The sequence below is a fragment of the Triturus cristatus genome, chromosome 8, assembly GCF_964204655.1.
Source record: "Triturus cristatus chromosome 8, aTriCri1.1, whole genome shotgun sequence".
Classification (NCBI taxonomy): domain Eukaryota; kingdom Metazoa; phylum Chordata; class Amphibia; order Caudata; family Salamandridae; genus Triturus; species Triturus cristatus.
The window spans coordinates 83,122,948-83,142,458 of NC_140591.1; positions in this window are offsets into that span (position 1 = coordinate 83,122,948).

The window sequence follows — 19,511 nt, forward strand, 5'->3', positions numbered from 1 at the left end:
AGGCCAATAGTTAAAATCGCCAATTATCATAATATTAGCATGGCTAATAGCTAATTGGGCGATAGAGTCGCTGAAAAGTTTAGGGAAAAGGGGCATATGATCAGGCGGTCTGTAAACAAGAATACAAGTAAATGATAACTTGGGAGAGGTAAATTTTAAAGCCAGGTAATCAGTGTTGAGGATCGGGGTTACGGCAATCTCGGAGAAGGTGTGGGTCGAGCGAATGATAGCTGCCACCCCACCACCGGACTTCCCTGCAGGCCGGTTAGCTTGAATGATGTAATATCCCACAGGGATTGCTGCAAGGATATCAGGGGCCGAAGTTTCTGAGATCCAGGTTTCAGTTAAGAGGAGGACATCAATAGAACTCTGATGCAGTAGCTGAAAGATCTCAAGCTGATTGCTGATAAGTGAACGGGTGTTAAGATAGTAGATAAGTAAAGAGGAGGTGGTCTGCTGTATTGGAGAAGAAGGATTGGGGGGAGAGCCCAGTGTCGGAAAACCAGAGGGAACAAAAATGTCACATGCCTCGGCCATGCTAGCAGCGCGGGCAGGTATAGGTCCTGAGGATTTGAGTCTCAGGAGCTCAGAGGAGGAATAAGAATACGATTGAGCATTACGACAGGGCCCTGGGCCTGGTCGGCCGCGGACGGGCGCAGACGGGCTTGACTTGTGCGTGACTTCGGCGCGAAGTCGGCGCTCCCGCTGCGCTCGTCCGCTGTGCTTCCTCCATGCTACCATTAAATAGTAGGGGGCGAGGGAACACTAGACCGCTAACCTGCGAAAGTTACGTGCAGGGCGGAAGTGGTGTCACGAGCGGAAGTGACGCTCCTCGAACTGACCCTCCGCACAAACGGCACAAGCCGGGGCGGAACGGGGTCACGAGGGGATGAGAGTACAGGTGAGTACAGAGTAGTGTTCTTTTTAAAATGCTTTTCAGCGTGCTCAGTTAAAAACAATAACTGCAACAAAAGACACAAATAATAATAAACAGCATCCACAACAGCGCAATAACACGCAGCCTAACTCGCCGCGATTGTCAAAGGGCCTGGGAGCAAGAGTCTCACAATATATACTCGGCAGGCTCAGCAACACTAGACCGCTAACCTGCGAAAGTTACGTGCAGGGCGGAAGTGGTGTCACGAGCGGAAGTGACGCTCCTCGAACTGACCCTCCGCACAAACGGCACAAGCCGGGGCGGAACGGGGTCACGAGGGGATGAGAGTACAGGTGAGTACAGAGTAGTGTTCTTTTTAAAATGCTTTTCAGCGTGCTCAGTTAAAAACAATAACTGCAACAAAAGACACAAATAATAATAAACAGCATCCACAACAGCGCAATAACACGCAGCCTAACTCGCCGCGATTGTCAAAGGGCCTGGGAGCAAGAGTCTCACAATATATACTCGGCAGGCTCAGCAACACTAGACCGCTAACCTGCGAAAGTTACGTGCAGGGCGGAAGTGGTGTCACGAGCGGAAGTGACGCTCCTCGAACTGACCCTCCGCACAAACGGCACAAGCCGGGGCGCAACGGGGTCACGAGGGGATGAGAGTACAGGTGAGTACAGAGTAGTGTTCTTTTTAAAATGCTTTTCAGCGTGCTCAGTTAAAAACAATAACTGCAACAAAAGACACAAATAATAATAAACAGCATCCACAACAGCGCAATAACACGCAGCCTAACTCGCCGCGATTGTCAAAGGGCCTGGGAGCAAGAGTCTCACAATATATACTCGGCAGACTCAGCAACACTAGACCGCTAACCTGCGAAAGTTACGTGCAGGGCGGAAGTGGTGTCACGAGCGGAAGTGACGCTCCTCGAACTGACCCTCCGCACAAACGGCACAAGCCGGGGCGGAACGGGGTCACGAGGGGATGAGAGTACAGGTGAGTACAGAGTAGTGTTCTTTTTAAAATGCTTTTCAGCGTGCTCAGTTAAAAACAATAACTGCAACAAAAGACACAAATAATAATAAACAGCATCCACAACAGCGCAATAACACGCAGCCTAACTCGCCGCGATTGTATTAAATACAACTATTGCCCTGAAGGGTCTTGCCTTTGAACCCTAAATAAATCAACAGTGTTTTGAGTGAAAAGTAGGTCTGTAAGGAATCTGCTGCAACATAATGTCTGACAGTTGATGCATTACCAAAGTGAGGGTGACTTGTCTTACATGATTGAGACCGATACCTCAGAAATTACTTAACTTTTGAACAGATACACAAGCAATACCTTCCACTGTGGTGGTACCAAGGAAAATTAAAAACAATAAATCGTGCCAAACTGACCTGTCAAAATGGCCATCCATGCAAACATGAAATATAAAGAATGAAATGTCCAAAGGATGTGTACTAGGATGTAGAAGTGGCAACTTAGTAGTGTTCTTTAATGAGAATACAATGCATGATACTTGTGTTGGCTGCCTTTGCCCTGTCATAATTGTCTGAAAGACCATAAAAAGGTTTTATCTTTGCTAAATCGTTAAGGATATTGATCCAGAGGATGAGCATGCAGGATTAGGTCATCTTTTAGAAAATCTAGCCCCTTATTTGCTACAGGCTACACTATATAGAATTTAAAGATTATCCATGAATAATGTATTGCAATTGAGACAGACAACGCAAGTTTAGGTTACAAACAGTGGTGACGTTACAATAATATGGAAGGTCCTCATTTGGCCTCGGTCTCTCTTCTCAACACTCGCTCTGCTGTTAAACACCAATTGGAGCTCTTTGACTTTATCAAAACTTACAGTCCTGAGATTTTGTGTTTAATGTAAACCTGGTACACTGCCAATTCCATACCTGATGTTCTCACTTCTCCCCCATACTCCTACTATATCCTCCGCGCTGACCACCCTGAGGGTAAGATGGGGGGCGTAGTGGCTATGATTGTTTGTTCTAACCTCCTATTTCAACCTCTTCCTCAACTCTCTATTCCATCAGTCGACCTCTTGGTGGTACGTTCTACCAATCTCGAGTCCCCTCTCACTGTTGTACTGCTTTATCGTCCCCCTCAATCCATGTCCCACTTTATCCCAGCCTTACAGGATCTTCTAGCCACCCTGGTCGTTAACAACTCCTCTATTTTGTTATTAGGTGATTTTAATTTTTGGCCAGGGGACTCACGGAAGACTCTATGTCTAAAGTTTTTTCTGACACCCTCCATAGCATTAACTTCATTCCTCATATTTTTGTTCCCACACACATTCACAATGACATTCTTGACCAAATCTGGAACGTCAATCTTCCCATTTCCATACCTAATATATCCCCTTGGGTTTGGTCTGATCACTTTTTGATCATTTTCTCTGCCCCTTTGCCAAATGTCAACCTTCACCCTTGTCCAAAAACACTTATGCTCTAAATTGGAATACAGTAGATACGGTCACTCTAGGTCTTTAATTAGCCCCTTTGGCTCCTACTCTGAGTGATTACCGTTTAAATAAGCAGGTAACCCTTATCAATACCTGGCTCTCTGAAGCATGCAATCAGATTGCTCCTCTGAGACGTGTCAGAATCCGTCGCCCGCACGATCCCAACAGATGGTTTTCAAATAACCTAAAATCTCAAAAACTAGCACTTCGCCAGGCGTAGCGCCTCTGGCGCCGTAAATACTGTCCCGATTCAAAGCTTCACTATTTGGCCCTGTTGCAGGCGTCCAAAAAGTGAATTATCTCCGCATAGCAGGAATATTTCAATCCGAAAATTCATCTGGCAACTAATAAACAAAAAGAGATCTTTACAATTGTGCACGAACTCTCTGGCTCTAATAGTGCTGACTCTAGGCCCATCCCTTCTCAAACCCTGTGTAATCCTCTCAACAATTTCTTCATTGAGAAGATTGCCATCATAAAACAGAATATCCCTTTGGCACCTGCCTCCTTTACCTGTCCCCCACGACCCCAGCCATCCTCCTCCATTGATCAATTCCATTTGAGGTCTTCCACTATATCCTGGGAAAAGTTACTTAGGGTTACCCTGCTGATCTTTGCCCAGCACACATCTTAAGAGATATTTTCTCCCGTTATCCGGCACCTCCTATTACTCTTCTTAATACCTCCATCACCCTCGGTTCTGTACATGACTCTTTCAAATCTGCCACCATCATACCCATCCTTAAAAATCCCGGTGCCGATCCAGCGGTCCCTTCAAATTTCAGACCCATCTCATTGTTGCCACTCTTAAGCCAAATTTTGGATTGTCACATTACCACTTCACTCTCCAACAACATCGAAGCCCATCACCTCCTAGCAACCAATCAGCCCGGTTTTCTGCCGGCTCACTCTACGGAATCTGTTGTCCTCTTGGAAGTAGATGAGCTCAGGCGCAGCGCCGATACCAACTCCCCCCAGGCCCTAGTCAACCTCGATCTCTCTGCCGCCTTCAAAACGTCGATCATTCCATCCTTCTCGACCGTGTCGGAGGCGCCGGCCTGTGGGGTTCGGCCCTGGCCTGGCTCACCTCCTTTCTAACCTGCCGCACTCAGGCTGTTCGTCTGGAGGGCTTCCTTGCTACCATCAACCCAGTTACCTGCGGAGTTCCCCAGGGCTCGTCACTATCTACCCTCTTGTTTAATCTCTACATTTAACCCATTATTGTTGCTTTACAGGATATGGAGGTCACGGCGTTTAATTACGCCGATTACCTCAAGCTCATCTTCAATCTCTCTGCCTCACCTGATAGTATTCTCAAGGTGCACTCCACGCTTACGTTCATATTCAACTGGATGAACTCCAACCAATTGAAATTGAACCCCGATAAGACCGAGCTGGTTCTTTTTGGTGGCCCCTCCAACCCCTGGTCTTCTGCTTTCTGGCCCCCTAACCTTGGTTCCCCTCCCTCACCTTCTGCATCTGTGAAAACCCTGTGCATTAAAGTTAGTTAAGACCTCTCCATGCGCCCTCAGATTAGTTCCGTAGTGTCTTCATGTTTTTTGGCCCTAAGAACCATTAGCAAAAATTCACGATACTTTTGAGTTGAAGCTCTTAAACTCATCATTTTAGCACTTATCTTGTCCCGCCTGGATTACGGCAATGCCCTTTTCGTAGGCATTCCTGCCTATGAATGTCGCCGCTTACAACTCATCCAGAACCAAGCGGCCCGCCTCATCTATAGGCTTCCTAAATCTAGTCACATTACGCCTGTATTAAGGACTCTGCACTGGCTACCCATCCGGGAACGATCACTTTTCAAGATAGGCTGCCTGACTTTCATGTCCCTCACTGGTACTGACCATGCTTTAGTTGGATCTAAAATAATAGCATATGTCCCCAGCAGAGACCTTCGCTCTTACACTCTGTTCCTTCTTGAGGTGCCACGTTTCCGTAATAAGAAATCTGGTGGCAGCAGATGTTTGACTCTTGCCCCTTTTTTCTGGAACTCACTTCCTCTTGCTATACGTTCCACCCCTTCTTACTTAGATTTTCGAGCCAAACTTAAAACTCATTTGTTCTCCCTAGCCTTCCCTTTGAAAACTCTTTCATCCCCGTCTTTTTCTCAGGTTTAGTCTCCGGCCTACAGCGTCAAGAAGCCGCTTGGTGATAGAGCGCTATATAAATTTTTTTCAACTTTCAACTTTCAAGGGTGTAGAGGTGCATTTATTTTAAAAGTCCAAATTATAAATGTGTTAACACCTTACAATGCAGGGATGACGTTTTGTTGAGCACTACCTTGTCTGCAAAGCTAGGTGTCTGCAGCTGACTCATCCTACTTGCATTGGTTTATTACCATTAAAACAGATCATTTGATAGTGAGCAACCAAAGAGGAAAGTTGCCCATTTTTAAATATGGTGTTGATAAGAAAGTAACTGAGAACCAAAATAATGTACAAGTAAGGTATAATAAATGTTGAAAAGATAAAATACTGGATTAACACATTCAAAAATATTTTTTCCAAAGGACACTTAAAAGGGGTGACTGGTCGTGCTGTGAAGGGAAGATGAGAGGGCCAAAAAAATAGACATTCAGATTTTAAGCAGAAGAACACTGGATGGGCAAAGAAATAATTAATAAGACAATTGCTGGAATACAGTAAGATAGGTGGTTGACAGCCCATTGTGTACAACGTTTAGAATTGTTGTTACTTTTGCAGTCATATACCAAATTTGTTGCGGGATCTCATGTTGGCGGAATAATTTCACAAACTCTGAAAATAGGTTTGAAACTTGACATCTGACAATGACAAATCACCACGCAAGCAGCCAAAGGTTGTACTGGTTCTGGCAGAGATTAACAACACCCGCAATCTCTGCTGCTACAACAGAACATCCTCCATGAGTGGCAGTCGGATTGCAGGATCTGTGTTTATTGACATCAGTTTGTGGTACCAGAATATCTAAAGATTTCTGCGCCCCTAGAATGACTTTTGGCCATTTTTTCTGGAGCGTTTGTAAGACTCTTGCCAGAAGTGGCATGCCCGTTAATGATTAAAGGAGGCGTGAACTATACTACCAACGAAAAACGTTGCTGACAAATGTTATCATCAGAGGCAAAACGATCTAACAAATTCTCTTCCATACGCTGAAAGAGTCCTTGTGCACGGATGGTGAATGCAATGGTGTTTTCAAGGCACCGTCAGCTACGTTCGTCCGCTGTGGTATTTACTAAACCTATACAGATGTTAGGCCTACAGGGACATGACATGTTGTCAAAGCCAAACCTAAAGGCACATGGCCTCTCCACACACGGTTCACCGCCCAAAGTCGCCCAGATTATTGCAGTACAACATGACGGTCAAGTTGTATGTGAATACAAGAACCAGCCTACCATGCAAAAAGGCTTTTCTAAACAACCATATTGTGAGGTGATCCAAAAAGGTGATATGGAGGTTGGCTTACACCGGGGATATGCATCCTCTGCAAACCACCTCTCACACATGGCCTCCACATGCCATAAGGTAAGCATCCCTAAATACTGTGACATATGGTTTGTGAAATAAAAGTGTTCTGCGTCTGACCAAATAGCAATTTCTTAACAGACTGAACAGGTAAAGAAATAACATCAAATAAGTGATCCAGGTTGGTGTTTTTAGACAGAAGCTGTTCCATTTTGAACTTAAGGTCACATTCCTGACCCTAACTGTGGCATTTGGCATTGTACACAAGCTGGATGCAGGAGAATGAACAGCACGAGAATCATTATCTTTTAAATCCAAGATCAATGTTCAAAGATCAGTATCATAGCCAAAATATCCTGTAATGGCTGATTTGTACGATAAGCCTGAAACTGCACAGTGTGCCGAACTGCTAGGATGAAAGGAAGCGTCTGAGCGGGAGGCAGTTGCGACTTCAGCAAGTTTATAACGAACCAGACAAAATGCAGGAAGTACAGCTTTGTCGGAAGGTTGGAGATAGCTATGGATGGTCCCATCTTCAAAAACCAATTTTCGAGATGATTGAAGACTGGAACACTTGTCTCCATAGATGAGCCGCAATCACCTCTCTCCCCATAGTGCATTAATTAACACAAATTCACATTTGACTATGTGTGCTTGTGCTGAATACTGTGTACGCACGTAGAATAAAGTATCATACCTAGGGGCATATTCCAATGTCGGACATACTCATGTACGTCCAACATTGGTCATGAGCCATAACCGACCAACCTGCTGTTGTCAATTACAGCACTGCTAGTAGGATGCGGCAGAACAGGGTTCGCTTGCAATCGTATACAACACAATGCATGCATGCATTCCGAGCGGAATGGAATGAATTCATGCATCGTTAAAAGCAGGGGAGCAGTTCATCCATGCACCATGTGTGCGGCAACCCAAGGTGCATGCAACCAGTTACAAAGATCCACTGAGGTGCACTTTATGTGCCCCATTCGGCAGCCTCACACACAAAGACAGTTCTCGACTGCCTTTTTGTGCCTCAAATACAAAAAATAAAAATCTGTGAAAAAATGCCATTGAAATCCCTTGGTTGCAAAGAGGCGGCAGGGGTAGTACTGAGGGAGTTGCAGACGGCATACAGGCCGAGGCTGTTGACCACAATCTGGAAATACGTGTGGGATTCCTTTCCGATGGAGCCCATCAGAATGGCTTGGTCAGGAAGGAATCCGCACGACACGATAATAATCTGTCTGTAGGGCTCCGACAGTTGTTCTCAGCCGATCACAACGAGATCTAAATCTGTCCCTTACTTGTGAGTTTTGAACTGCACCATGTGTGGTCACATCCTATTTTATTTTTTTATAACCAAAGGTCTTTTGATGGGCTCGGTCAGACGTTGAGATGGTGTGTGTTGGAGGCAATTCAGACCAACACCAAAATCTGTTCTCCAATTTTTGCAAGCTCTATTATTTGTTTGCAAATCTTGTTTTAAGTTATGTAATTTTGTGAAAAGAAATTATTTTAATCTTAGTGTTTTATTTATATATATATATATATATATCTCATGACACAAGTATTTAAATGATTACCTGCGTAAAAAAAACAAAAAACAATTTGAACCTAACACTAGCATACTATAACGAAAGAGTAATGTAGCAGTATTATAATAAGAAAAAGTTTTATGTCATGATCACCTTCGAAGTTTTTAAACACTGTGACCCTCATTTTGATGTCATGTGGACCTCCAACAACATGCCATCGTGGTGGTCCAACAGAAATCATGAGTAACGTTCAGACTGCTAGATTTTTATACCACGGGCCTAAGGGATAAGGTTCTTGGTAAATACCTCTACCAATTGGTAAGGCAGTTGTAGATTAATATATACAAAAAAGTTGGTTAATATGCAGTAGCCGTTATATTATTTCTAACATCCATGCCCCATAGCCTTTTCCGAGTGGTCCAACAAAATCAGAAACTGTAGAAAAGTGAGTTTGTGTCTGCCCATAACAGGGGTAACAGCAGCCTTTGCAATATGCACCTAATCCTGAAGCCTATATTATGTGAATACTATTGCGGATTTTGAGATTAGCATGTAATTCCAAATTTTTAGTAAATTTGATGTTACTTTTCATTTACTTTACAAAACATTCTACAAGTAAGCATGTTGTATTAATAATTTGTAAATATTAATAATCAAATTCACACACTAGGCATTTATAAATTAAATATCGTCACCAAATAGTAGTGTTGTAGCGGTTTCCCACATTGTCTTTTTTAGATTATTATATTAAAATATTCGACAATGAATAAACATGAGAAAAAAAAAAAATATGAATTAATACCAATTTAGTTTTAATAAAACATGTGTATTACAAATAGTCACAACAAAGTAAGTCTGGTAACCTTGCTTCACGACCACAAACATGAGCATGTTCATACTATCAAAAATTTAAAGAACAAACTTATATTTGAATAAATATTAATCCTATAGTAATTAGAAACAAACTGTTACTAGTAATAGCTGATTGTTGATGCACTCTTGCTGCCATTTCCGCAATTTCACTAACATCATGTCACTAAGTCCCCGATTACCATGCTGTAAGCAAAGTCTCTGAACGTCATCTGATTACCTTGAATCCCATTTCCAACCCGCATTGTAAAATTACTAAAACAGTTTTGAAAAACAACAAATTACGACGGCTGGAAATTGTACGAACTGTCAAAGTATGTTACGAAAGGCATTGGTATTATCCGAATCTTTGAAAGCGGAATGGTAGCAGGCAATGGCCTGTGTTTACAGCTGAGATAAAAGGATGTAAGATTCAGACAGCATTTACAAATTGCTCTGTACGAACACGAAAAGTTCCACGACAGGTTGAAAGGTTTTCAAGTGATTATTTCACCCATGGGAGCCAGTATTGATGGTCGAAAAAGGGGATCCGATAGTATTCAATGGAAGTCCCTACAAACGTTGTTTGGAAGCTTTGTAATTGTTGTTGTTGGGCAGGCATTATGTTTGTTCATGAATCCAAAACAATGTCTGGAAGAAAGATTACGCCCGACATCTAAGTGAGGCCCATAGTTTAGAAACAAGTAAAAGTAAGCACTATTATACACGCAATATTTTCTTTACCAATTTTTAAACATTTTTTTATGTTTGTGTAATTTACAAATCAGACTTTGAGTATTATATTTCTTGTTTTCAAAAATTTTAAAAAATATATATTTTTGCAAAATTGTAATAAGTAAAATAAAATCCTTAGTGATAGATTCATTCCCTTCGAATTGTGCACAGCGTCAGTCTGGATATGGATAATTTTCATCATCATGAACACTGCTTGTCAGAATGTTGGCGTCCTGCGGCTCCACGTCAGTCTGTGTGGTTGTGGTCGCAGTGATGACGTAGCGTATGCTACTTATACGCCGCACTTGCGCACTTATATCAACTCTATCTGAAAGAAACACGTTAGTTAGATTCCTCACCTTCGAATATCCCCAGGCGTCAGACTGGATCCGGAAGATTTTTCGTCAGAAATCCCCCTTGCACGTCGCTAGGCGTCGTCTGCGGCACCGCGTCCGTCGTTGGCGTCGTGCGCGTATCAATGGCGTCGTCGGAGTACTTATACGCCGCCCTCGCGCGCTGACGTCAGTTCTTATTTTTTCCGCGCCAGTAAGCGCCGATCCGGGAGAGATTCCCCTTTTAGTCTTTTTTGACTAAATCTTTTTGATCCTTTTTGATCCTGTCTTCGACATCTGGTGCCGGTAGGATGCCTGGTTTCAAGGCTTGCGAAGATTGCCACCGACTGATGTCGGTGACCGATCACCACCGCCGGTGCCTCTACTGTTTGGGCCTCGACCACGACGCGAAGTCGTGTTCCGACTGCCAAGCCCTGACATCGAAAGCTAGGCGGAAGCCGTCCCGCAAGCTTCTCGAGCTTCGCCACTCGGCTCCGCGCCCCGCTCGATCCCGGTCCAAGAGGAGGTCCAAGGATCGGTCGCGGAGCCGCAGTCGACATCATCATCGCTCGTCGGGCTCGAAGTCCTCGGGTAAGTCCAAACATTCTAAGAAGTCCAAGAGGCGACACCGCTCTTCGGACTCCCCTCGCCGGTCGCGCGCCTCGGCCGAGGGTCAGGGTAGTTCCACCCCCGTGGCTCCGTCGAAGCCACAGGCGCCGCGCACGTCACCATACCCGCCGGTCCCTGGGACTGACGCGACGCCGGCGGAGGTCAGTGCCTTCCTCTCAGCCATGAGAAGCCTGGGCCCGCCGTCGATGGCCGCTGGCGCGCCTTCGGGCCCCGCGGACTCGACTGGGCGACCTTGCGCGCCGCCGGCTTTGGCCCCGGCGCCGTTGGAGTTTACGGTCCCGACGCCGCAGGTCCCCGCGGGGCCAATGCCTGGGCCCCCGTCAACGCCGGTCGACCTCGTCACGCCTCCTCCGCATGCGCCGACACCGGTACCACCGACGCCGACTCCGGTCAAAGTCGAGCCTCAGTTCAGCCCTGTTCAGGACCCGATGCCGGTGCGGCGTCGGCCGACGCCGCTTGAGACACATTATCTCTATCGTCCGACTCCAAACGTTCCTCCTGTTTATCAGGAATCGGATGACGGGGGCGACTGTGAGGGGTTCGAGGACCCTATGGCTGTTCAGTCTCAGCTTTCAGAGGAATGGGCAGATGAAATGGGGGAGGCCAGTGGTCTGGATACCTCGCCAGACACTGGCTTCACCTCTTCTCCGACTGTGGCTTTGGAGGAGGGTGCAGCGTTCTCTGTGGTGCTGAGCAAGGCGGCCGCAGCCCTTGGGCTTGAGCTGCCTGCCGTGGCTGTGAGGACTAACATCCTCACTGAGGTGCTTCAATCTGCAGCAAGCTCCACTAAGCCTCTGCTGCAGTTCAATGACGCCCTCACTGACGTTCTGCAGGGCACCTGGTCAAAGACCTCCACAGTTCCTCCTGTGGATAGGAACGTTGCCAGCGCCCTGCTCGGGGCGACCACAGTTTTCTGTCCCAACAACCCACCCCCGAGAGTCTGGTTATCCAGGCTTCTACTTCCCAATCCTCCATCCCGACCGCTCCGCCGGACCGAGACTGCAAGAGACTGGAGCAGTTTGGCAAAAAGCTGTTCTCTTCCCTTAGTTTGGGCCTGCGGTCTTTAAACACCGCCTGTCTCTTGGACCGTTATTTCCACTCTCTGTGGGATACGGTGGAGGAAGTGCTGCCCCTGTGCCCGGAGGAGGCCCGGACACGACTTACCCAGGCTCTGGCCGATGGGAGGGATGCAGCACGACATGCAATCCGATATGGGCTTGACACTACGGACTCGCTGGGTAGGGCGATTTCTACAACGGTGGCGCTTAGACGTCACGCCTGGCTGCGGTCCACGTCCTTTTGAGGGGATGTCAAGAGCACTCTCATGGACATGACCTTTGATGGCACTCGCCTTTTTGGTGAGCAAGCGGACAGTGCGCTGAATCGCTTTAAGGACTCCTGGGCTACGGCCAAGTCCTTGGGCCTCTTGTACCCGCGGTCGCAACCCTCCGCTTTTCGCCCCTTTCGTGACCAAGGAAGAGGCGCCTCCTCACGTCCGCCTAGCCACCAGCCACAGAACTAACCTGCGTGCGTACGTGGTTTCCGCCGAGGCGTTTCTGGAGGACAAGCGGTCAGCCCACATCCACCCCGGCAGCATCCGCCTCCAAGCCTTCCGAGTCCGAGCTTTCCGGCCCATTCCTCGCCAGTGGGCGGAAGAGTTCGCCATCACCTGCTCCAGTGGCATACCATCACTTCGGACAGGTGGGTGCTGCAAATAGTCCAAAGGGGCTACTCCCTCCCCTTCGAGACGAACCCTCCAGCCATGCCACCGCAATACCACCAAAAGTCGTAGGATCACTTGAATCTGCTGCGGGAGGATTTTACGGCCCTCTTGGCCAAAGAGGCCGACGAGCGCGTTCCTGGGCCTGAAGTAGGTCGTGGTTGCTATTCCCACTACTTTCTGGTTCGCAAGAAGGGCAAAGGGGACTACGCCCTATCTTGGACCTCAGGAGCATCAACGCCTTGCTTATGAAGGAGCGGTTCAAGATGCTCACGCTAGCTCCGGTTCTGGCTGCCCTCAATCCTGTAGACTGGATGGTAGTGTTAGACTTGGAGGACGCTTATTTTCACATACCCGTGCTGCCGGCCCATCGGCGTTACCTGCGGTTCACTGTGGGTCAGGAGCACTTTCAGTTCACCGTGCTCCCATTCGGCCTCACCAGTGCCACTCGGGTGTTCACAAAAAAGATGGTGGTGTTTGCAGCTCATCTGCGCAGATGAGGGGTTACAGTCTGCCCCTATCTCGACGACTGGTTGTTGAAGGCGGGATCGCCCCAGCAAGTCGTCTCCCACCTCCAGACTACTGCGGATCTCCTGCATTTGCTGGGGTTTTCCATCAATGTGCCGAAGTCACACCTGAGCCCCTCTCAGAAGCTCCTCTTCATCGGAGCGGTTATCGATTCGGCGCAGTTCAGAGTCTATCCACCGGAACAGCGGGTCCGGAATATTCATGCCCTGATTCCCATCTTTCGGCCTCTATCCTGGGTTTCGGTCAGGCTAGTGTTGCGGCTTCTGGGGCTGATGCCCTCCTGCATCCTACTAGTGCATGACGCCAGACGTCGCATGCGGGCTCTGCAGTGTGACCTGAAGTTTCAGTGGGCACAGCATCACGGCAACCTGTCCGACCATGTATTGATCTCGGAGGGCACCGCACAGCAATTGCAGTGGTGGCTCATGGACCGCGATTGGGTCACGGGCAAGAGCCTCTCCCTTCCCCAACCGGAGCATGTCGTAGTGACGGATGCGTCCCTCCTGGGATGGGGTGGCCATATGGGAGAGGCGGAGATCAGAGGCCTCTGGTCTCTGGCGGAGTCTCGTCTCCACATCAACCTGTTGGAGTTGAGAGCGATACAACTTGCACTGAAAGCCTTCCTTCCCTCTGTCAGGGGAAGTGTCGTGCAGGTTTTCACGGACAACACCACCGCCATGTGGTATTGCAACAAACAGGGCGGGGTGAGGTCGTGGACCATTTGTCAGGAGGCTCTGCGCCTCTGGACATGGCTGGAACACCAGGGCGTCACCCTAGTGGTTCAACATCTGGCGGGCTCTCTGAACGCCAGGGCAGACGAACTCAGCCGGCGGTGCATGATGGATCACGAATGTTGTCTGAACTCCGAAGTGGCGCAAGGTCTCTTTCAGCAGTGGGGAGAGCCTTGGTTAGATCTATTCGCCACCAAAGAGAACGCGTAATGTCCGCAGTTCTGCGCGTTGGAATTTCCAAAGCGGCACTCGCTCGGCGACGCTTTTCGTCGCGAGTGGAGTTGCGGTCTGTTGTACGCCTTTCCGCCTATACCACTTCTGCCCAGAGTGCTGAAGAAGATCAGGCACGACCGGGCCCAAGTCCTCTTGGTGGCTCCGGACTGGGCACGAAGGTACTGGTATCCCGAGCTACTCAGTATGTTGACCGATCCTCCGATACGTCTGCCCCTTCGGGAGGATCTTCTGTCGCAGCAGCAGGGGACGGTCCTCCACCCGAACCTGTCCAGCCTCCACCTCCATGCGTGGAGATTGAGAGGCGGCAGTTGATGCCATTTGACTTTCCTCCTGAAGTCTGTGATATCATTCTGGCAGCCAGGCGTCCCTCCACAAAGTGGGTATAAGCCTGCCGGTGGAAACAAATTTGTGGAATGGTGCACAGCAAAGGCTGTGGATCCCCTTTCCGCCCCTCTTTCTGAGGTTCTCCTCTTTCTTCGGCCCAGCAGGGCTCTGCCTTGGGCACCTTAAAAGGTTATCTTGCTGCCATTTCTGCCTTCTTACGGCTTCCTGATCAGCCTTGTCTTTTCAAGTCACCTGTAGTTACACGCTTTCTTAAAGGCATTAATCACACGTTCCCTCCTGTCCCTTTTGTAATGCCTCAGTGGGACTTGAATCTTGTTCTCACATTACTGTTGTGCGCTCCCTTTGAGCCTCTTCATAATTGTCCTCTTCGTCTTCTGACGCTTAAGACTGCTTTTCTGGTAGCCACCACCTCGGCTAGACGAGTGAGTGAGCTCCAGGCTCTATCATCAAAGCCTCCTTTTCTATCTGTTCATCCGGACAAGGTTGTCCTTCGGACTCGTCCTTCCTTTCTTCCAAAAGTGTTGACCCCTTTTCATCTTGGGAAATCTGTCACATTGCCCACCTTCTTTCCGCCTCCGCATCCTTCCAAAGAGGAAGAGAGGCTCCACTGTCCGGACCCAAAACGTGCGCTCTCCTTTTATCTGGACCGCACAAAACAGTTCTGGGTGGACGACCAACTTTTCGTTGGATACGTGGGTGCTAAGAAGGGGAAAGCTGTGCACTAACGGACCATCTCTTGGTGGGCCGTTTTGTGCATCAAAATGTGTTATTCCTTGGCAAAAAAGGACCCTCATATTGGGCTGCGCGCCCATTCTACTCGGGCAACAGCGGCTACTACTGCTTTGGGACGGGGAGTCCATTTGCAGTACATCTGTCAGGCGGCAATGTGGGCTTCGCTACATACGTTTGCCAGGCATTATTGCCTAGACAGCCAAGTACGGAGGGATGGCTTCTTTGGCCGTTCTGTCCTCCAGGAGTTTCTGGTGTGGTCTTGGTTCGCAGACCCACCACCGGGGTTGGTATTGCTTGGGTATCTATTCTAAGGTGAGGAATCTAACTAACGTGTTTCTTTCAGATGAACAAGTTACTTACCTTCAGTAACGATGTATCTGTAAGAAACATTAGTTAGTTAAGATTCCTCACCGACCCACCCAATCTCCCCGTTCTGCGAACGGACATCTAGGGTTAAGGTTATCCCTTTCAGGCCCCTAGCATTTTTTGGCACCAGTGTCGGTCTCTTGCATGGCTCTGCGTTCCTGGCGCGGAAAGCTATGTACAAGAACTGACGTAAGCGCGCGAGGGCGGCGTCTAAGTACTCCGACGACGTCATTCCGGCGCACGATGCAAACGACAGACGCGGAGCCGCAGACGAGGCCTAGCGACGCACAAGGGGTATTTCTGACGAAAAATCTTCCGGATCCAGTCTGACGCCTGGGGATATTCTAAGGTGAGTAATCTAACTAACTAATGTTTCTTACAGATACATCGTTACCAAAGGAAAGTAACTTGTTCTTCTATTTCAACACAGCGCAGATTTGGAGCGCTTGTCCCACCAGTCACTTATTAACTTGAGTTTTTTCAATGATTTTTATATCTGTTTTCCAAGTGGATGGACTCCTGGTGCACTATGGATGACAGGCTTCAAGTCCTGCGGGGACTGTCATCGCATGATGTCGTTGACTGACCAGCACTGCATGTGTCTTTGAATCATGTGACACGACCACGACCCCACTTTGTGGCCCGACTGCCAGGCCATGGCGACGAAGACTTAGTGGGAACGGCACCGAAAGTTGCCAGAAGTCCGGCAGTCAGCTACGCGCCGTTGCATGTCCTGGTCTTGTGTGAGGTCAAGGGACCAGTCACGCAGCCAACACCATCGTTCAGCGGGATCAAGTATTCACAATTGTGTTAAAGTAAGACGAAGTATTGCAAGTAGTCGAAGAAGCACCGTTTTGCTCTCTGACTTACTATCACCGGTTGCGCAACACAGCTGGGTGTGCAGGTGGTGCTTCCCTCTTGTATGTGGCGGAGCCTACACAGTCGCTGGAAGCCTACCTGCCTTTCACGGGTCTGTCGGCGACTCCTGCACAGATTTACTAAATTTCTGTGAGCCATAGCTTTGCTCTTTTGGTCGTTGCATACTGCCTGTGCGCATTCTGTCACTGCGGGAAAGAATGGGGCCGTAGCATGTTTCCACAGGTGGCTAGGTCCACGGAATAGGCGTTGGCTCCGGCTTCTGAGCTGCAGGTCAAACATGGATCCAGGGCTGGATCACGGTGGTGTACCTCGTGACACCTCCACCGATGTCGACAATACCAGCACTACTTCAGACATTGCACAGCAACGCCAGATTATGTGGGGATGTGGTTAAGGCCGGAAGTGGATACGTGGACGGAACGGCATTGCTCGATGTTGATTCCGACACAGATGTTGAATTTCTATCCCTTTGTCCATCCTCCTTATTTTTAGCCTGTCCATCAGCCTATTGGAGGAAGGGGAGCCCTAGGAGTGGTCTGAGGAGCATCTCACAGCAGAATGTGAGTTTGACCCAGACTGGCCCGAGGAGTTGGGGGACGCCAGTGGTATGAAGATCTCTCAAGAGCTTGGCATGCTGTATCCTCCTACCTTGGCTACGTAGGAGGGTGCAAGTTATGCAGTTTTGTTGCGTAGGGCGGACGAGGACCTCCACCATGAGCTACTTACAGTGGCCGTCAGGACTAACCCACGACCAAAGTGCTTTAGAGCAGAGCAACCTTTGCTTTGCCGCTGCTGCGTTTTAATGATGCACTTTGGGACGTTATTTTTGGCACCTGATCTAAGCACAACACAGGTGCTCCTGTAGCTAGGAACGTGGCACAACCCCATTGCATAGCCCTGTGCGAACCCATTTTCCTCTAAAAACACAATACCCCTGAGAGCTTTGTATTCCAAACCTCTGCGTACACAAGAACCTTCCCTTCGACCACCCCGGACAGATAATACTAGCAAATTGAGCAATTGGGTAAGAAGAATTTTCCTCTTTCAAGTTTAGGGTTTTGGTCTGTGAACTGTGCATGCCTCTTGGGACGTTATTTCCAATCTGTGTGTGATACAGTGTCGCAAGTGCTGCCTGAATGTACGGAGGAGGCTTGGACAGTTAGCACAGAAGTTGAAGGGAGGGTTGCAGACAAGTTCACTATTATTTCTGGCCTAGACACAGGAGAGAAGATGTGCACAGCAATTTCAACAACACTGTTGGTCCGTCATAAGTCCCGGATGAGGACTACAATTTTTTATGTTGATGTCCAGAACTTTCTTATGTAAATGTCCTTTGATAGCAATTGCATTTTTGACAACAAAGCAGATGGTGTTTTGGACCAGTTTAAAAACTCGCAGACCAAGGCCCAAGTCCTTGATCCTTTTGGCCAAGCGCCCTCCTGAAACATTTGCTTATCAATCATGTTTAGTCAGCTGGAATTGTGCCCAAAATGTTTGTTTACGAGCCACAGGCATGCGCAGCAACAGTCTCAGCGCGTCTGCGGAAGTTGGATCTGGCGAGACGTGTCAGGGGTACAGTGAGCGTGTGATTTCACCTCCACCAAAGCCACCACTGCCTCCAAACCTTCTGATTCAGGTCTTTCATGCCCTCCAAAGTACAGTTTGCGGCAGGATTCGCTGTCAACTCCCACACTGGTGTCCCTTTACTTTGGAAAGGTGGGTTTTACAAATAGTCCCAGAGTGGCTACTCCCTACGAGACTACCCCTCCAGCAATGCCATCTCAGTTTCACTGCATGTCGGGAATCACAACGCACTTAAACAGGAATGTGTGGCCCTCTTAGCCAATAGGGCCATCGGGCGCGTTCCGACGGCAGCATTAATGTGTGAAGTTATTCACAATACTTTCTGGTCCCAAAGTTGAACAAGGACCTGTGGCCTATTTTGGACCACCTCAACACCATGTTCGCTTCATCCAGAAGGAGAAGTAAAAAATGTTGATGCTAGCCCAAGTCTTATCTGCCCTTGACCTGCAAGACTGGATGGTGGTGTTTTACAAGCAGGATGCTTATTTTCATATAACTACAGGTCCAAAGGCGTTATCCGCGTTTCATGGTAGGCCACGAGCAGTTTCATTTGACCGTGCTCTATTTTTGCCTTCCCACCAGCCCTCTGTTCACAAAAGTGATGGTGGTGTGTGAAGCCCATCTGCGCAGATTTGGGGTTGAAGTCTTCCCCTATCTCAATGACTGTCTGTTGAATCCGGGCTTGCCCCAGACTGTATTTCCCCCCTCCAGACTAAGGCTGACCTCCTGCATTTGCTGTGGTTGTCAATCTGCATGCCAAAATTGCAACTTATTTGCTTTCAGAAGTTCGTCTTAATGGGAGCGCTTATGGACACAATGTGTTTTAGGCTCTATCCTACTGAACAGCGAGTCCGGGATATTCTGGCTATAATTCCGATCTTTCTGCCCTTGTCCCGCTTTTCTGTCCTGATGAGCCTGAGGCTGATGGGGCTCGTGGCCTGCATCCAGATGGCATAGGCAGGCTCTGAAGTGGGCCCTGAAGTTCCAGTGTGCGCAGCATCAGGGCAACCTGTAGGATTACGTCCAAATCTGTGAGGGCACTGGCCAACAATAGAAGTGGTGTCTCATGTACCGACATTGAGTCAATGGAAGATCCCACTCCCTTTCCCAAACTGTGGATTCTGTGTCTGGATAGGGGTACCTGCCACACAGTGCAGGAATTATCAGAACCACAAACATAGGGCGCATGGGGAATGGAGGGAACAGGTAGCTGCACACAGAGATCGGTTTCCAAAGGTTTTTCATGTATTAAACCCCACCATAGAAAGCATAATGGAAAACAACATTGTAAAAACAACAGCAAAAACATGGAGCTTAGCAAATACGGTAAGGCCTCTGACTTGTACAAGGTCTACTTAACCCAGTTGAAATTGTACATAATTAACCTTCCTGTTTCTCTTTCGATAACCTGCATTGTAATGCGGCATTGAAACATAAGATGTAACTCCGAATGACTCAGACCTGAAA